The 6,000-nt window shown below is 36.9% G+C and overlaps 1 protein-coding gene and 1 pseudogene across 1 annotated transcript in view; one reads left to right on the top strand and one right to left on the bottom strand.

Annotated features, from left to right (window-relative positions):
* Positions 1-997: 997 nt before the first annotated feature.
* On the bottom strand, positions 998-1,712 carry LOC125919831 (40S ribosomal protein S3a-like; annotated as a pseudogene).
* SLC2A13 (solute carrier family 2 member 13) overlaps positions 1,173-6,000 on the top strand; it is a 276,180-nt gene continuing 271,352 nt past the window's right edge. The window contains exon 1 of the mRNA XM_049625288.1: positions 1,173-1,255. The gene's annotated coding sequence lies outside the window, so the exon portion shown is untranslated. The remainder of the gene's footprint in view (positions 1,256-6,000) is intronic.

Below are 6,000 nucleotides of genomic sequence, written 5' to 3'. Positions count from 1 at the left end.
ACACACACACACACACACACACATATATGTAATTTAATCAAAAGATGATAAAATAAAGAATACCAATATTTGTGATTAATTGTTCTGAAGATGGTGTATCATAACATTACCCAAAGGATTTTTACTTTTTACATACTTTTTCTTTTTTTATGTTTTCAATGGGACTGTATATTGAAATGCAGGGAGAGACATACGGGCTGTAAAGTGAGAAGTAGAAAGGATGACAGAAAGATAGAGAGGAGAATTGATTGATGGAATAATATTGCCACCTCATAGCCTTTCAGGATTTATACTAAAGTATTTTGCATATGAATGAGGATAAATCATCTTGGTTATGGTCTCTATACAGAGATGGATCAGCTTTTCAGTAAGAGCTCTGTCCCTTATTACCTGGGTAAAATAGGGCAAGTTTCTCAACTTCTCTCTTAATGTTTTGATTGAAAAAAATGGGAGTAGCAATGCCTATTTTACTGAGTTGTGAGGATTAAATGAGATGAAGTTTCTAAAGGACCAACCATGGTGATTGGTGTAGAATAGAGAATTATCGGATACAGCTCCTGGTCTAATTTGTGTGCCAAATGGCACTGAAAGGACCAGGGCTTTTCAGCATTTTTCTAGTATGTGTGTGGGAGGCTGGATTAATTCGAGGACTTGTCAAAGTTTGGGTGTGACTTAGGTATCACCACCATATGTGCTTCAAACTTACTGCCCAAGTGGAAAAAAAGTGTTTGATTTGATGTAGTTTTACCGCATTTTAAGGAGATTTTATGAATGAGAAACTGAGTTTATATACATTTCAACAGTAGAATTGTTTTAATGAGTTACCATTATACATTTAAAATTATTTGACTTGCTTTACAATCTCATAATTACAAACCAGGTCACATTATTTAATTCATTTTTTTTTTTTTGCAAGTAAAGTTTTTTTTTATTTGTCACCATTAAAAGTCTGAATTTTAAACAGATTCTTAGAGTGGTAGTTCACATCTTATATACCTCATTCGACTTTAACACCTGTCCCATCCCCAGTAGCATTTCCAAAACTATTACTTTCACTGGGAAGCTCCCTGAATTTTCCTAATTCAAACTGTGCTTCTTGAGCATTTTTACCTTTCTAATGACAGCATTGCAGAGAAGATCGATTGGCAAGCCTTTTCTGGATCTTTCCCGGTGCTATCTGTAGTCCATTTATTGACCGCTTCTTTCAAGTCATTTGCATCTCTCAGGTCATGATCTCCGTTGTCTCAATTTGGTGGTGAGTATAAGAGGTCTTCAGACTCTGATTGTTATGTTTTTTAAGTAAAACTAACCCCCGTTGAAACAAATAACCATCTGTCATCTTGACATCATCAACATGAGCTTGAGTCATGATCTGCCATTTTTTTTTTTTTTTGACCGTGGAGCATTTTTGTCATGGTTCATGCAGTGAACATTCTCAGTAATTAGGTTGAATTTTCTAAATGCACACTTATCATTTTGCGGATTAGCAAGGCTCAGTTCAGAAACCTTTGAGGCCATCCCATCCATTTTGATCCCCTAGAGTCTTGTGACTAGTATTTTTCCGAAATTTCTTAAATTGACAAAGCTGGTGCTTTTGCATGAAACCACTCTTTGTTAGAAAATGGATCTAACTTTATTCTTGGTTCATTTTTTGCTACTTCTCGTAAGGTGCTTCGCACTCCTCCCCCTCCCCCAGCACCCCCAACTGCCATGGTGCTGCTCAGAGAGCAAAAAGGGCACGTTGTTTAAATTTATTCTTTAGGTCAAGTCACTTAAACCCTTACTTGTCTGTTTATCACCACGTTGAGAATTATCCCTAAACTTCACCTCATTGTGTTACTTGACTATTCTGGAAAATTTGGGGCTGTACTCAGACTGTAGAGTGGAGGTGGGGTGGGAACTGGCATTACATTGGCGCACTCCTGTGGTGGAATTCATTGCCAACAATGGGCTTTTTGGTTCCTGTCCAGGTTGCAAAGATGTTCCACCTGGCTACTAATACGTATTAGTTTCCTGTAGTGTGGAAACAAATTGCCACAAATTTATGATGGCTCAGTTCTGTGGGTCAGGAGTGTAGGTTGTCTTGTCTGATTTCTCTTGTGTCTTAACAAGAGCAAGGTGTTTGCCAGTCCAGACTCTCTTCTGGAGCTTCTGGAGGGAAATGTGCTTCCAGGCTCATTCAGGTTGTTGGCAGAATTCATTTCCATGTGGCTTTAGATTAAGATCCTCCTTTCCTTGCTGCAGTTCATCCTCATCTCCTAGGGGCTGCCTGCATTCCATGGTTTGGGATCCCCTGCTTTAGAGGCAGCCAGAGTGACCTGAGTCCTTCTCACCCTTCAAGTCTGTCCAACCTCTCCTTCTGCCGCATCTCTCAGACTCTTCTGCCTCCTTCTTCTTTAAGGACTTAGATGATTATTAGGTTGAGTGCACCCAGATAATGCAAGATAATTTCCCTATTTTAAGATCCAAAACCTTAATCACATCTGGAAGTCTCTTTGGCCATGTAATGTAACGAAAAGATGATAAATGATAGATAATGAGAATAAAGAATGCCATATGTGTGAAGGTTCTAGAGATGAGGGAGTAGAAAGTAGGTTGTTTTGTTTGTTTTTTCTTTCTTTCCTTTTTTGTTTGTTTGTTTGTTTGTTTGTTTTGTGGTGGTGGTGGTGGGAGGCACCTTCCTTTGCCTATAACACCAGATTACAACTTTTTTTTTGGTTCAATAAACCTAGACTCCACTGTTGGCCCCTAAAGTACAGCACCTTCTGGTCCAGAGGCATACCTTGCAATAGTCATATGTTCTGCTGTATTGAGCTTTCTGTCTCCACAAGCCCTCAAATCCTGGTGTGGGACACAGGTCACCAGCCTGGGTGCTGTCCTTCCTCAGTGTATATATTTTTATTTCAGAGATCTTGTTTTATATCCCTGCCACTAAGCTGCTGTCAGGAGGCCTCCTGGTTTGCTGTGAAAACATGTCCCTGGATACATTTTTCTAACTTCACTATTAAAGGAGTTGAGAAAGGGGTCTTGATCTGCTGCCCCCCAGAAGCCTCCTGCCTTTTTATGCAGATTTATTTACTTCTTCTGTAGTCAGCTTTGAAGGACAGGGATGGAAACTTTCTTAGAGTTGATAAATGGATTAAATGAACCAGTATTCAGGAAGCAGAATGGTGAGGTGGTTATGAGCATAAGCTCAGAAGTAAGAGTGCCTGGCTTCAGAACCCATCTCTGTTGTTAAGGAGCTGGGTGACCTTTATATGTTGCATAACCTCTCCTTGTCTCAGTTTCCTCATATGTAAACTTCACTAGATTGTGGTGAGAATTAAATTAGTACATCTAAAATGGCGCTAGACACATAAAAATCACATAAAGATGTTTATTGTTACAATTATTTGCATAAATACAAGGAGCAGAATAAGTGACAGAATATTGCTCTGGAATTAGGCTGCCTAAGCTTTCCCTCCAATCTGTAGCTGTTACTAGCTTTGTGTCTTTGGATATCTAAAAGGTACTAAAATTTTCTATACCTCAGATTCTTCATCTATAAAATGGGAACAATAATTGCTCTCATTTTGTGGTATTTTTGTTGGTGGTATTATGAGAAAATGAAAAAAAAAATTGTAAGAGCTCAATAAATTGTAGATTCAGTGCATATGTTAAAGTTGAAAAAACAATACTTATTGTGGGTTTCTTTCATTTGGGGAAGATTTTTTTTTTTTTATACCAGGGGTTAAGGCATAATAGGGATTTGGGATTATTAGCCCCTTCAATAATCCACCTTACTAAGAGTCTCAGAATTTGCTGTCCCACTGTGTAGCATGCCCAAGGTTTACACTTAAGGATTCAAGAGTACTTACAGGTATTTGCCTAACTCTAACTTTTAAGTTTGGTTTTTGCTGTCAGCTCCCATTTATTATTTGGTTAAATGTTGTTTTTGTATCTCATCTTCATTGGTCTTTGGAGATACCCATTACTTTCTTAGGAAGCTAGCACTGTTATAAAAATCATATGTATTGAAATTTATCTTAGACTGTAGTTACTAGAATAATTAATACACTGTTCTGCTTAAAGCAGAAGTTGAGGCTAACATAATTTATAAGTCCTTCTCAACAGGTATTACTTTTTTTAGAAATCATTTCTATTCCTGATTACATAACTTAGTTTACAAAATTGTATTTGGTGAACTATATATATACTTTTCCATTTCTAAATAGTTCTGAAACATTTCTGCCTGTTCTGCCCCCATTATTCTTCACTGGGGGGATCCCATCATTCTTCACTGGGGGAGAAGGTAAAGGTGGAAAATAGAATAGGGTGGTAAGATTCATTAAGTGAGTATCCCTTTCTCACACATCACAGATTTAAATTATTCATAGTTTGTGTTTTGAATTATTAATCATACTTACCCTATACATCGGAGTCTCATGTGGTGTATTTTTTGCTCTGCTCAATTCCAGTATTGAGGAAAAACTTTTTTTTCTCTGTCAAATTATTGTTTTTTGTGGTGGTGGTAATGGGTGGCACCTGCCTTTGCCTACAACCACCATATAAACATAGTGTGTCACCACAGTTGATCAAATTTATGTTGAGGCATGTAGTTTTTGGAAATTTGGAATTTTGGAAGGTACTTTTGATTTTTCCCCTGATAACTATAACCTACAGAGACCAGGAAGCAGACAAATACTGATGTGAGAAGTTGCAGAATGAATAAATTCTAACTTGTATCAAGTCGAGCAGCCATCTTTGAAGAACAATTTCAGAGTATCTGTAATATGAGCCACACAAGAAAGAAATAGCTCTAACCCCTTGCAAAAAGCCTTTTCCATTCAGGTACTCTGTGTTTTTTGATTAGAGAGTTTAGTCCATTTACATTTAAAGTAATTATTGATAGGTGTGTACTTATTGCTATTTTGTTCATTGTTTACTTGTTTTTATAGTTTCTCTGTTCCTTTTTTCTTCTCTTATTCTCTTCCTTTGTGGTTTGATGACTTCCTTTAGTGGTATACTTAACATTCTTTTCTCTTTATTGGTTATGTATTTATTATAGATTTTTGCTTTATGATTAGTTACCATGAGGTTTACACACACCACTTATTTCTATAATAGTCTGTTACCAGTTGTTAACAACTTAAGATTGCTCCCAGTCTAAACCTCAATATTTCTCCCTCCCTCTGTATTTTACAATTTCAGTGTCACATTTTACTTGTGTATCCCAAGTAATTAATCCACTATCTTTACTGTATTTTTACTTTTGTAGTGAGATTTATTCTCTTGTAGGTTTTATTGTAAGTAGTGTGCTTCTTTTTAGCCTAAAGAAGTCCCTTTAACTTTTCTTGTAAAGCCTGTTTAGTGGTTGTGAGCTCCTTTAGCTTGTGCTTATCTAAAAATATCTTTATCTCTTCTTCAGATCTGAATGGTAACTTTCCTGGGTAGAGTATTTGTTTATTGGGATTTTCTTTTCTTTAAGCACTTTGAATATGTCATGCGACTCCTTTCTGGTCTATAAGTTTCTGCTGAAAGCTCTGCTGACAGTCTTATGGGGATTCCCTTGTACATAACAAGTTGTTTTCCCTTACTGCATTCAATATTCTCTGCTTGTCTTTAAATTTTGACATTTTAATTACTGTGTGTCTCTGAGTCTCTTTGGGTTCATTGTATTTGGAACTTCCTGGACTTTCTGCATCTGGCTGTTGGTTTCCTTCTCCAGGTTAGGGAAATTTTTAGCCATTATTTCTTAAAACAAGATTTTTGTGCCTTTCCCTCTCTCTTCTTCTGGGACCTCTAATATGAATGTAGTCCATGTAATTTTGTCCTATAAACACCTTCAGTTGTCTTCACTTTTTTTTCTTTTGACTGCTCTGATTGAATGAATTCTGCTTTGTCGTTCAGGTGACTGATCCTTTCTTCTGTTTCATCTAGTCTGCTGGTGAACCCCTCTAATGTATTTTTCAGTTCAGTTATTATACTGTATTCTTTAGCTCTGTGACATTTGTTTGGTAC

The sequence above is a fragment of the Panthera uncia genome, chromosome B4 (genome assembly GCF_023721935.1).
Source record: "Panthera uncia isolate 11264 chromosome B4, Puncia_PCG_1.0, whole genome shotgun sequence".
In the NCBI taxonomy this organism is placed as follows: domain Eukaryota; kingdom Metazoa; phylum Chordata; class Mammalia; order Carnivora; family Felidae; genus Panthera; species Panthera uncia.
The sequence above is the reverse complement of the archived record's forward strand: the minus strand, read 5'-3'. Positions and strand labels throughout refer to the sequence as shown.